We start from the raw sequence: 12,966 nt of genomic DNA, 5'->3' as shown, positions 1-12,966 counted from the left end.
TCACCACAGTTGCTTGTGTGTGTCAGTGGTGGCTTCAGTCTGGATGAAAGAGAGTGGGCATAGTTACAGGGGCAGATCCCAGTGCAAGGTAGGTGTGGGAATCCAGGGCAGTGGGAGGGATCCAGGTGAGTGTTTAGTAATGAAAAGTGAGTGTTTAGTTAAAGTCTCATTCTGTAAAGTACACCGTTATTATATAACACATAAATTCAATGAATTGGAGCTGTGCAGGTGCAGCTTTCAAAGCTACAATGTTACACAGAGTTGCCATAAAACAACAAAAAATATTTTGGGAGGGTTTTAGTCACTTGATATTTGCTGGGCATTACTGCTTTGTGATAACGGCATAACGAATTTTCTTGGCTGGATTGACTATGTCTAACAATGTAACCTTGTCATTGCTGCTTCGCAACAGCAAAGCTGTGGCTTTTGGGGGAAATCATTAGCAAAAGTGGTGCCTTATAGATACCCACACAGTTGCTGCATTGCAAGGCAGAGAATATGTGTTGATCCTACTTCCACAACGCTTAAAATGTTTGTCTTTGTATTCTATACCCTAAGACTGTGCATTGACTAAATTATACAATGGTAATAATATAAATGACTCAATTTTCCATATATTATTCTATTAGGAAATAGTTGCTTTTCTCCTGGATTTTTTTTTGGGGGGGGGGGGTAAAGAGGATTGAGGAACTGGAAGAGAAAAAGAGATGTGGAACATGATCACATGGCAATGGGTGAGTTGATCATAGAATCATAGAATAGCAGAGTTGGAAGGGGCCTACAAGGCCATCGAGTCCAACCCCCTGCTCAATGCAGGAATCCACCCTAAAGCATCCCTGCCAGATGGTTGTCCAGCTGCCTCTTGAGATAAGCCCTGACTGTCAGTATAGTTGGTTACCAAATTTCAAAGGGCTGTGAAGAATGATGGCAATTGGCTTTTGCAGGGTGGGTGGAATGAGTATGTTAGGGATCCCAAAGAAAAATCTTCTTCATCTAGATCTCTTTTGGCTTTCATTCTGAATCTTCAGCAAAAGCTGTCCAGTTATATTCCAGTTTTATTCTGCATCAAGCCAATGTCACATTTGTTGCCCCTTGCAACTGATCATGGGCAACAGGTTATAGCTGCATTGGCTGCTTTAACAAGTTAAACCAGTTGACTGAGCTAGTCTGGGAAAGCTTACATTCCTAACAGCTCACCTGGAGTGTTTTAGGCTTCAAGTCTCAGAGCCCAACGAAAACAAATACAACTGAGGAGAGACAGTTTTTGAGGAGAATCATGGGCAGGGGGTTGGACACTCCCTTTCCCATGTGCTTTTAATTGCCCCTGAGCTTTGCAGGGATTTGACAGTGACCCAAGTCTGACATGCAGGTTTGCTACTGCCAAAGAATATTCCCCCAAAGAATATCAGGCATGCTGGGCAGGAAGCTACCATTTTTCATCTTTTTTCACTCGTGTATTGGATGGCTATCTGCTGGTCATTGCTGTCTCTTTCTTTTTGGTGCACCATATGGATTGGACACAGTCCAACGCAAGCTAAATGTCTGTAAGTCTTATTAATTTCAATGGAAGGATTTTTAAGCATGTTTCAATTTTGGTACTGAAACCAGAATTAAACAGGCTTAACTTGGGCTGAATTGTACTCCATGTGTTTCCAGGTGGACTTGGTCCACAAAGCTGACTTGAACATTCTTTAATTAGTGAAACAAACAAAACTTTATTTTCTAATTTAAACTGTACTTAAAATCCCGAAATTTGATGCATGCTAGCAAAATTATGGCATCTGATACCACCAAGCAATAGCTGATGTTGTACTAGCATTGTGAAACTGAATTCTTTTAGTTTGAGATGGCAACCATGGTTCCCTCCAGAGTCAAGTGTCATCGAAACACCACAGTTTTATGCAATAATCATTTTACCTCACCTCCCCCAGACCAGCCTACCAACTTTAGCCTTAAAAGAAGAAGTGATTCATTTTGAAACACACTCTTTCATGTGTATCTGTAAAACCATATTCATATATTTCTAGGTCACTACTCAAGATAAAATCAAAGGAAGGACAGAACTGCAAGACAATCAAATAAGAGGTAAGCACAGGCCTTTGGGGAAAAAATCTTCAGAGGTTTCATTTAATATTGGATGATCTGTACAAGAGATTTTTTCATCTTTGTAAGGTTTTTTTCCTAAGTAACTGTACCTAAAAGGGACTGATTATTTAAAATTGGGTTTATAAAGATACATCTTAATGATTTGAGGCACCTCAAAAGTGTCTTCACACAACAATGTGGGCTGGATATGGGGATTTTCTACAGCTGATTGAAGAAAGATATGGAGGGTATATAACAGCATCACATTTTCATGTGAGAAACATGCCATTCATTTCAATGAAATTTACTTCCACCTAAATGTGCTTTATGATCTCAATTTTATAGATCAATCCCAGAGAACTGAGCAAAATCTAAAGAAATTAAGTGCCTTAAAACCTTTGGGATTTAAGACCTTAAGATTGCACATATTTGTGAACAAGTCTTATTGAATTTAGGGGGACTTAACTCCTGAGTAAACATGCATGGGACTGGAGTTGATGATAGTGGTTTTAAGCACTGATTCTTTTATATTGTTCCATCTATTGGATTTAGGATTAGTGTTGTTGTAAAAGCACCTCAGGAAAAACCCCTTCCCCAAATTAACTGAATGTTAGTTTTTGTAGTTGTGGTTTTCATTTGAGAGAAATGCTGTGCTCAATTTATGATATACTCTTGGCTTGCTTATTAGCTATAAAGTTTAAATGTTGGGATATGTTACTGTGATTGATTGATTAAAGTCCGTATCTCAGAACATTTTATTCAATTCCTTATCTCAGAACATTTACTCCTGCTTGTCCAAAAATCCTTGTAAGTTTCGCAAACATGGACTTAAAAGTTCTCTCTCCTTCCTGGAATCTAGAGCAGATTATTTTCTTAAATTAATCAGATTTTTGTCTTCACAATTCTCCAGAGACTTGCACAATTGTCATAGTGGACCCTTTTTAGGACTGTTACAGCTGTTTGAAGCTGTTTGTTTGCTTGCTAAGAGTCAGGGATGCTCAGTTGATGTTTTTTTCCATGGTGTGAGTGTGTGCACATATGGTATATCTACACATGCGTGCAAGGGTGGGGAAGGGGAGATTTTAACTGAAGCCAGAGATCTAGAGGAGCCCAGCCTTCACTTCATGCCAGTTACAATCACGCATTTGCTCTCCATTTGCCTCGAGGCACAATCCTCAAAGCTGCCCAGAGAGAAAAGGTAAAATGAGTGAGCAGGCCTTGGCAGCTGTTCTTCCTTCTGTTCATTCCCCTAAGGCACACACCCTCTGAGCCAGAACGGCAGAGCAGGGTGAGCAAGCAGCGGTGATGAGTGGAACAGCAATAGGGCCAGGACCAGGTGCTCTTGTCAGCAGTGGAGACCCTGGGAGGCCTCCACTGCTGCTCCACAGTGATGACTTCTGATGCTGGTTGTGCATAGAAGAACTAGGGAAAGGGAGCAGTGTCTAAGGGGCCTTCGACATATTTGCATAATTCATATGCACACATGTCATACTGCCCTGTCTGGCTATAAATGCAAACCAGTCAGCCAGATTTGCAAGGCGCTGAAACAAAGGGACCAGTCAATCCTCCCATTTTTCAAAACAGAGAAGGCCTTTCATGGAGGAGAGGATGCGTTACAAGTTTGTACCAGCCCGAGCAATGATGCCTGAGCCCCCTGTGTGTATGTGTATGTAAAATAGGAAACAATTGTCAGCTTTTGAATATGCAGAGAGACAGACAGAGACAGAAAGAGCTGTGAATTTATCTGGATTGGTAGCTGCCTGGAGTGAGTCTAAACTATCCTTCTCTGGGAACCTGATGGTTTGCTGCCTATTTTAGAAGTCTGCCTTTTTCTCATCGGCTCTGCTTCTACATTTGTAAATAAACAAAGTATTTTAAAAAAGGCAGCATTAGTCTCCAGTGCTTTCTCATCTAAAAGAAACCAAAGCCTCTAGTATGGTCTTCTTAATGAACAAGAAATTGGGAGTGCATAATAGTAGAGGAGGACACAGAATTTGCATTGGAAGAAATGTTTGCATACCAGTGACATCGGTACTGCCAATTTATTTTTATTTCCTCCCCCCCCCCCCCCGGCAGGGCTCCTGTGTCTTGAATTAATGCCTGTTATACAGTTGATTAATGCTAGTGCACTTTCCCCTACCACTACAATTTCAAAGCAGAGAAAACTTTTCCCATTAATTACCCACCCCCATTGACAGCAAGTGTTGTATTGTGGTTAGTATATCAGACTAGAGTGGGAAGACCCAGGGCGTCATCACATGGGGGAAATTGCGTTTGCTTACTGTTGTTTCTCCGCCCGCATGTTTCTCACAAATTACTTCCTCTTTCAAAAAAGGAAGTAAACAACGTACATGTGGCCCATTTAGTGGCCCATTTTGATTGCGCTGTTTCTCCTGAACACAACAGGAAATAGTGGTAACTTCCGTCTTTAAAAAAAAGTTAGACTTACTGGGGTGGGTTTTTCGTTGTGCGAAGAAGGCTGGGAGGGGCAGGAGTCATGCGGAAGGCAGATGACATCATGAGAGGGACTCAGTAACAAGCGTGTAATAAAATGCTCATCTCATGGAGCTCTCAGGCTCAAATCCCCAGTCAGAGTGTCTTCAGAGGAGCATTTTATCGCATGCTCGTGAATGGCCACTCATGGATCTTCACGGATTGTTTTGATGACGCAGCGATCCTCCCGCATGTCTCCCACTTCAGTTGTTTTTCACGCTACGAAATAAGGCCCGGAAAATCCGTTTCTTCTTAGCTCTGATGATAATTGGTGCCACTACCACTACAGGTAGACGAGGAAGAGGCGTCCTTGCTGCCGCCGCCACCCACCTACTTCCTCGCCGGCCGGGTCAGAGAGCTCGGCGGAAGAAGGCGGAGTGGAGAGCTCCACCCCGCCTTCTTCCGCCGAGGTCTCCGTCCCGGCCGGTGAGGAAGTAGGTGGGTGGCGGCGGCAAGGACGCCTCTTCCTCATCTCTTCTCCAGGCAAGCTACACGATCGCTTTGGGGCCGCACTGGGGGCGCATGGAAGCGCCCTCAGTACGACGTGTGGAATACCCCCTGCTGTGTGCAGGAGAAGCTGCGCTATAAAAACTCAGCTGAATGGACTGTGTGGTCACTACTTGTTTCCTCTTTCTGCCCCAGTGATGAAGAAAGAGAAAGTTACTCATCCCTATTGTGGGACAGAAGCAGGAGGCAAAACGATGTCAGGGAAACGCAATTCCCGCCCCCCCCCCCCCTATCTGAAAACACTCTCAGACATAAAACTCACTGGGTAACCCTGGGCCAATTAATGGCTGGGTTTGGATGTAATGTTCCCATAGCCATGGGTTTGCAATCCTGGGTAAAGGGATTTCCTGGATATCATGGCAAAATTGTGGTTTAACAAGGCAGGAAAATCTCCTCTGGAGCTAGGCATGTAACGGAGCACTCAGGTTCATTACTTCTTTCCACTCTGTAGTTTATTGAACTGGGAATGTTATGTCTGAACTGGGTTGTTATCTGTCTAACTTATGTCACAGTGTTGTTGAGAGGATAAAATGGGGGCGTGGAGAAACTTGTACAGTACACCACTCTGAACTCCTTGAAGGAAGGGGCAGATAAAAATGCAATAAAAAAATATTTTCTGTCAATAAATAGACACAGGAACGGACAATCCTAGAATTAATTTTTGACCATTAGTGTTGGGTTTGTGTGTGTGTATTAAAATATTTTGATGTATTATATGACTGGCATGGATAGCGGTCTATGCAATTTTATTTATTTAATGTGTGCTTGTGATATTTGTTTGCGACTGGATATAGGACAAGAGGGTCTAGCAGTTTGGGTAATGTGGGAGGAAATTGTCCTCACACATGAATTCGGCAGCAAGCCTTTTTCCTTGTGAGACAGAAGAAGAGATGAATCTTTCAACATCAGTATTTCCTAATGTAGTTCCTCGAACAATGTTACTGCAGCAGGAAGGAACTCCCACTTTAAACAAACTACCATTTGACGAGTATAATTTGGGTAACAGTCATGAACCAAAAGGCAAGGCATGAGGGTTGGGGGGTGAAACTAAAGAGACCCAGCTGATAGGGTGATTATTTAATTATTATATTCTGACTTATCTGCTAAAAAAACATGAAGGTGGTATATAACAATTTAAAACAATAAAACATTAAAAATGAATATTAAAAGCAGTAAAAACATGAAAACATATTTGTCAATGACCCTACAGCATAATATACCGGCATAGCTGTGAAGAGGATTTCCCAATGCTTCCACACACACACACACACACAAGATCCCATAGTAGAACAATTATACAAGGCTTTTACTTTTAATTTAAAGTAAAAAATTATTTTAGCTGTTGCATGTTGCCTAGATAAGATTCTCTTGTAGGGTTTTTGGCTGGAAGAAGTATCTGAATTAGAACTATATTTCTGAAGTTTTAATGGGTCTCTTTAAATGTGCTAATATTGTACTAGGAGCACATAAAGATGGCTTGTCAGAGTTTGTGAATGACTAATTTTCTCTTTGGGATTTGTGGTTGGTTGACAGCAAGCAACTTCAACAGCAGTGGAAAACATGTTGGCATTTAGTCAGAGTTGCTACAGCAAATCAAAGAAAATAGAAGCTCTTGGAAAAACAAATGATTTAAAGTCAGCCCTTTAAAGGGTGCAGACTTCAATCTTACTTTTCATTAAAAAAAAAAAAGGAATGGTCAACTCTGATTTCCAAAAAAGTATTAGGTTGCATAGAGAATGCTCTGAAGGCATATAATGTAGTTCTATGGCTGACAACATCTACACTACAAATTTAAACCAAATTGAAACCATTTTAACTATTAATGGATTTCCCTAAGCAGCCTTGGGAATTGTGGTTTTGTGAGATAATTAATTATTAAAAATTGAATCATTTATTAGAATCACTTATGCTCTTTGCTTTATAACCAGTCACATTCAAGAACTATGGATATCCACAAGCAAGTCTGGAAATGTGTCAGGCCTGAATTGAACACTAAATTAATTTCAGTCTATTGCATGCCTTCTTTCCTCTCTATTTTACATTAAACAAAGAGGCATTGAGGTTTTCAGTCTTGATAGTAATTTCTTAGGATGGTGGTTGATTCTGGCAAGTGATAATATGCAGTTGCATAGACTACCAAAGAGAAGTTTGTTAGTGTATCTTCCTTTTTTCCACCAGTGAGAAGAGAGCCATTGTCTCTCTCCAAGGGTGATTCCCAGATTAGGCATTATCGCGCCATTGCCCTGCCTCATTTGCTGAATATTTCAGGGGTTCAGATGATGTCACTGTAGACTTGTAACCCTCTTGGGGTTTCTTCTGTTAAGGATAAAAAGATGGAAGAGCACCACAGTATATTTTGATTCGTATCTGTGGAAGCACCTTTATACCCAGGATATTTCAAGGACTTTTTACATGAGGCATTTATCATGTTCTCATAATTGTTCACTCATGGATATTTGCGGGTCCTTTTCATGACATCATCAACCTCTGGTGCCTCTCCTGTCGGTTTTTAGGTTTATTCCACCATTTTATACATTGCCAAAAATGCAGTACAAAAAAGGTGCTAAAACCACCATCAAGGAGGTGATATAATTCAAGAATTGCATGATATTGTAGCACCATTTAGTGTCTGTATAAAGGAAACAAGCAACTAGGAAAAATGGGGGTGGGAAGTGTGTGTATTGTGCCCATCATAAACCCACAAAGACTCCTGAGGATGAAACCCTGGTAAGGCTGAGGGATTTTTCCTTAGAGAAGCCCTCAGTCAGAAACCATGGGAAAAGTTTACTGATCTTTCAGTGCTTCCAGATGGAGGGCTACTAGCGCTACCATTGAGAAGGCATTGCGCAGCTATTTTGTCTTTTTCTTCTTAATGGATTCTCTGTGATAAAAGAAAAGACAGAAGAAGCAATGGGAAAACATAGGAGAATTACGAACGGAAGGCAACTATGTCAGGAGCCATGTGAAATTCCTTCAATAAGGCAGAGCAATGACTTATTAAAAGCCTCATTTGGAAGCACCCCTAGTCTATTAGAGTTCAAAATATCTTCTCTTCCATCTTTGTCAGAAAACTGAAATAATTACAACTCTATCAATTTTTTGTTGTTGATGTACTATACAGCTGAGCTTTCTGGGAGGGGGGAATACAGACAAAGTTCAGTGGATGTTTTGGCTTGATTGATACAGATAATGCACATTTTGGGCCCAGTAAAGCAGCTTTGGCTATTCAAATAAACTGCTTATCTTAGCTGGGGTTTGAGTAAGAACTGTGTCTGCTGTTACTGTAAAGAGGGAGGGAGCGGGGGGAACCCAACAACTCACAGAGTAGATTCTCTTTACACAGAATGAAACAGAGTGCATATTTCTGCACGTCTCTTTGGTTCTAGCTTGGTTCCACAGCACAGATACCAGAGGCCATGGCACATTGGCTAAAGCCAATGCAGAGCCACTAAAGGGGGAAAAAGAGCCAGTACAACTTGGGATGTTTCCAGATAAAGGACTCCTAGTGCTACAAGCTAGAAGGCATTGTGCTGCAATTCCATCTTTTTCAGAAAGATGGGAGTTGTAGTCCAGTGCAGATCATCTGGTTGGGGAAGATTGCGGGGGAATCCGCACGTCGTTCTCAGGGCGCTTCCATCCACCCCCAGTGCACCCCGAAAACGATCGTGTAACTTGCCTGTAAAAGAGACGAGGAAGAAGCATCCTTGCCGGCACCGCCACCCACAGACCTCCTCGCCGGCTGGGACAGAGAGCTCGGGGGAAGAAGGCGGGGCGGAGAGCTTCTTCCGCTCTCCACCCCGCCTTCTTCTGCCAAGCTCTCCGAGCCAGCCGGCGAGGAGGGAGTTGGGTGGCGGCGGCAGCGGCAAGGACGCTTCTTCCTCGTCTCTTTTACAGGCAAGTTACACTATCGTTTTCGGGGTGCACTGGGGGCAGATGGAAGCGCCCTGAGAACGATGTGCGGATTCCCCCTGCGTGAATGTCTCTGAGAGTAAACAGCCAGTGCACAGGCCTGCCTGTAAGGAGTTCAAGTTCCCCTCCATGCACTGCTTTCCTAGATTTGCAGGACACCTTTTCTCTTCTCACAGCTGCTGTTTCTCTTTGTTTTTCAAAATTTTTGTAATATGCTAGTGAGTTAGCAAAAAAAGCACCAAGTAATTGTGTCTGCAGTGGCAGCACTAGAAAAAAAATTCAAGGGGGGGCACAGCAGGGGCAAAGCATATTTCTAGGTGGGCAGGCTGTGCCCAACTTGTTAAGGTCTCTGAAGAAAAACAACAGTATATCTCACACTAAACTGCCATCCTAACTATATATTCTGAAATAAACCATATATTTAATTTTTTTTAACATAGTATGTATTAGCTAAATTCAAATTGCAGTAAGGAAAAAGGCTTTTAAACAAGGTGGTCAGTACATAAGCATTTCCTTGACATACAGATTAAACAGACAGAACACTTTCTTTAGAAAACAGTTACTTTTCAGCCAGGGCAGGTAGAACCAGGAAGGTAGACTCTTAGTGTAAGGAAAGTAAGAGCAAACTATGGGCCCTGTACACCTAGGAAACGCAATGTATGTTGTTGTGTATCTGAATTATAACCATCGCTGGCTGATTAGATTGTCACTGAGAGGGAATAGAGAAGTATGTAGATCTAAAGAAGTTGAATGTGCCAATTCTTATGCATGCCTGCAAAACGATTGACAACAGTTTCAAGGTCCAGGGCTTGACAGTTTCTTTTCAATTGCCAATATAGCAATATTACTTAGACGTTCATCACCCATACTGCTCCTCAGGTATGTCTTAATTTGCCGCAGAGATGACAATGTTTGTTCACATCCAACATTTGTTGGAGGTATTGTAATGGCTATGGCACACAGTCTGTGGAGTTCACTGAAAGACAGTTTCAGTTCTTCAAGAAGAGGAAGCACTTGGTTCACTCTGTCAATTTTTATTTGTCTTTCTTGTTCATACCCCTCTAGAACTTTGGGAAAAAGTCTGCTTCAAATCCATCCATGTCACTGCTATAATGACTTGCAAATAGTCTGAGTTTTTCTGGATCAAGGAAGTAACAGCACTTGGGATTGAAAGCGCTAACCCCATTCAAAACATTACAATTGTCTGTAAATCTTCTCTGAAGTTCACTAATAGTGTGATCAACAACAGGAAGGAACACCTTAATTCTAAAATCATGGTCAATTTTTGGATCAATACTTTCCACTGTTTTTAATTCAGAAACATAGTTTTGAAATTGTTTTAGAATACAGTGCATTCTCTTTTCTTTATTTTGCATTTTGATTGAATTTTCTTCTGCAAACATCTTCACATCTGCCATAATGTTATGGAAATTTTCCTTATCTCTGAGATCTTGCAATTTATCAGTCAGAGAATTAACAAGGGCACATGCTTGAGCCACATCACAATTGGATTTTTGCAAATAATCTGATACCACCCTTAGTTCAAGAAGCACCTCACTAAAAAGATTCAGACAAAACACAAAGCCAAAATCTATTTAATTTAGAATGCCACAAGCCTCTACACTTCTTTCAGAATTTGATTCATTGCTGATTATATTCAGAAGCAATAGAATTACAAGAAGTTTTGCCTTAACAGCTAGACACGATGCAATCTGACACACTCAGCGAGTGTCTGACAATCTTTTTAATTCAATAATTCTATTCCTTGTTTGTCTTTGCAATTCAATGAAACATGGATGCACATAAGAAGAGGATACAAATATGTACAATTGTTGAAGAAGATTAAAGAAGTTTGCAACATCAATATTCTTACATACATCAACAATAATTACGTTTAGCCTGTGGTTGAAACAATGAACATAGATGGCTTGAGGCACCTCTTTCAGGAGCAGTGCCTGCACCCCATTTAGTTTCCCACTCATTACACTGGCATCATCATATGTTTGTGCTATGCAGTTCTTGATATCTATGCCACAACATGCTAAGATTTCCTTTATGTAACTCAGTAGTGAAGGAGCATTCAGTGAATGGCATGGATGGAAACCAACAAAACGTTCATATATATTGCCATTGTAGCAATAATGGAGCACTACTGACATTTGTTCCTTCTTATGTATGTCCTTAGTTTCATCAGCAATTAATGCAAAGAAGCCAGCTTCCTTCACTTTGTGAGAAATTGACTCCAGAACCATTCTGCTCATAATGCTTAACAATTCATCTTGAATGGAATGATGGGTGTACTTTGCATTGCAAGGAAGAGTATCTATTTTAGACTGGATTCTGGGATCGTGTTTTGCGACTAAATGCAAGAGTTCAAGAACATTTACCCTGTTATCACTTGCTTCACTTTCCCAATGTTCACACTGAGCAATTTTTTGCACAGCAGCGAGCAAAAGAATTTCTGCCACAGTGGTTATATAATGCCTATTTTCTTTGATAAGTTCTTTATGAGCATCACTTAATTGCACTAAAACTGAGCCTCCTTTGGATTTCTGTATTTGTTTGTAACTCTCCCGTGCCACCACACAGGCTTTGTGGACTGCACTTCTGTTATGCAGCTTCAATCCTGAATCATTAGCAGTAGCTTTTTTCCAGTTGTACAGCGCCTTTATGAGTAAATGGATTTTCAGCAGTACAGGGATCTTTTCCAGAGAAATAGCAACAAGCAAAGCAAAACACAGCATTTTGTATTACACTGTATTCTAACCAAGAATAGCATTTGTACCAAGCTAGTTTGAAATGTCTCCATGGAGATTGGCCATATTTTGTTGATGGATAACTTTTTAGCGCTGGCTGAATTGGACTTTCTTCTTGAGACTGTGCAATGTCACTTGGACCAGGTGACTTTTTTACAAAGGGAGGCATTAACTCAACCCCTAAACAAGCATCTGGCAGCTCTGAAACATTTTCATCTTCAGAATGATCTATTTCAGAAATATCAGACTTACTACTACTGCCAGATAATTCCTCCTCCCAGTCAAGTTCTGGTTCAGTTAGTCTTTCCAAGGAACCCTGTGCTTCTGTGACATCAGACCAGTCACATTCTAGTTCAGTTAGTCTTTCTGAGGAACCCTGTGCTTCTGTGACATCAGACTTTTTCCTGAGTTTTGCTCGGCTTATGAAGTAATAGTCTAAAGATCCAAAAGACAATGTTTTTGAAGATGATGCTCCTGATGAAGCTGGGTGTTTTTTATTACAATCCACTGCCTTTGTAACATGTAATAAAAGAAATAAGAGGCATTGAATATAGTGGGATTAATTGATGAGCAAACATTATGAGTAAATTCTCACAATTTACTCTTGCACTGTGAGTAAATTCTCTCCACCCCCCATTCCTGTCCTAATTCTCTGAGGAGAAAAAAGGAAGAGAAAAAAATTCATCTGCTTATTCCATGGAATAAGCAGATGAATTCTTCCAAGGGTGTTCTTCTAGATGGCTGGCTGCTGGTGCTGGAGTATAGCTTGGAGAACTGCCAAGAATAAGTTTAGGCATCAGGGGTTTTAAGTGTGATGCAGTTATGAGTGCCCCCATCCCAAACCTCAGTTACCTAACCCTAATTGGTGGGGCAGGAGGCAGAGCCAAGGGGATCACCTCCCTTCCAGAAACCTCTACAGAATAACACAGAGAAAGCAGTTTGTGGCAGAGCCCACTTATTGAAGCAAGGGGAGGTGGGAAAAGAACAAGCCCATTTCACACACAGGCAAACTGAGGCAGGAGGCAAAAAATGAGTCAATTACTGCAAGAGTGAGTGAGTTTGGGTTGCATAATTGCAGCGCACTAAGTTCCCAGAGCCAACAGAGAGCAGGCTTTTTTCCTTAAAAAAAAGTTTCTTAAAAAACACACATCCCAATTTATCTAGGGTATGTCACAGCACAGAGAAAGGCATTTATAGACAAGCCCACTTCTCCAAC

The 12,966-nt window shown here is 41.2% G+C and overlaps 1 protein-coding gene across 1 annotated transcript in view; it reads left to right on the top strand.

The window, feature by feature from the left end:
* Window positions 1–12,966, top strand: part of UNC13D (unc-13 homolog D) — a 63,189-nt gene that overhangs the window by 1,851 nt on the left and 48,372 nt on the right. The window contains exon 2 of the mRNA XM_063120317.1: window positions 2,028–2,085. The gene's annotated coding sequence lies outside the window, so the exon portion shown is untranslated. The remainder of the gene's footprint in view (window positions 1–2,027; window positions 2,086–12,966) is intronic.

This window comes from Elgaria multicarinata, chromosome 3 (genome assembly GCF_023053635.1).
Source record: "Elgaria multicarinata webbii isolate HBS135686 ecotype San Diego chromosome 3, rElgMul1.1.pri, whole genome shotgun sequence".
NCBI classification, from domain to species: Eukaryota; Metazoa; Chordata; class Lepidosauria; order Squamata; family Anguidae; genus Elgaria; species Elgaria multicarinata.
Note: the sequence above shows the minus strand (reverse complement) of the source record. Positions and strands in the feature narration are given on the sequence as shown.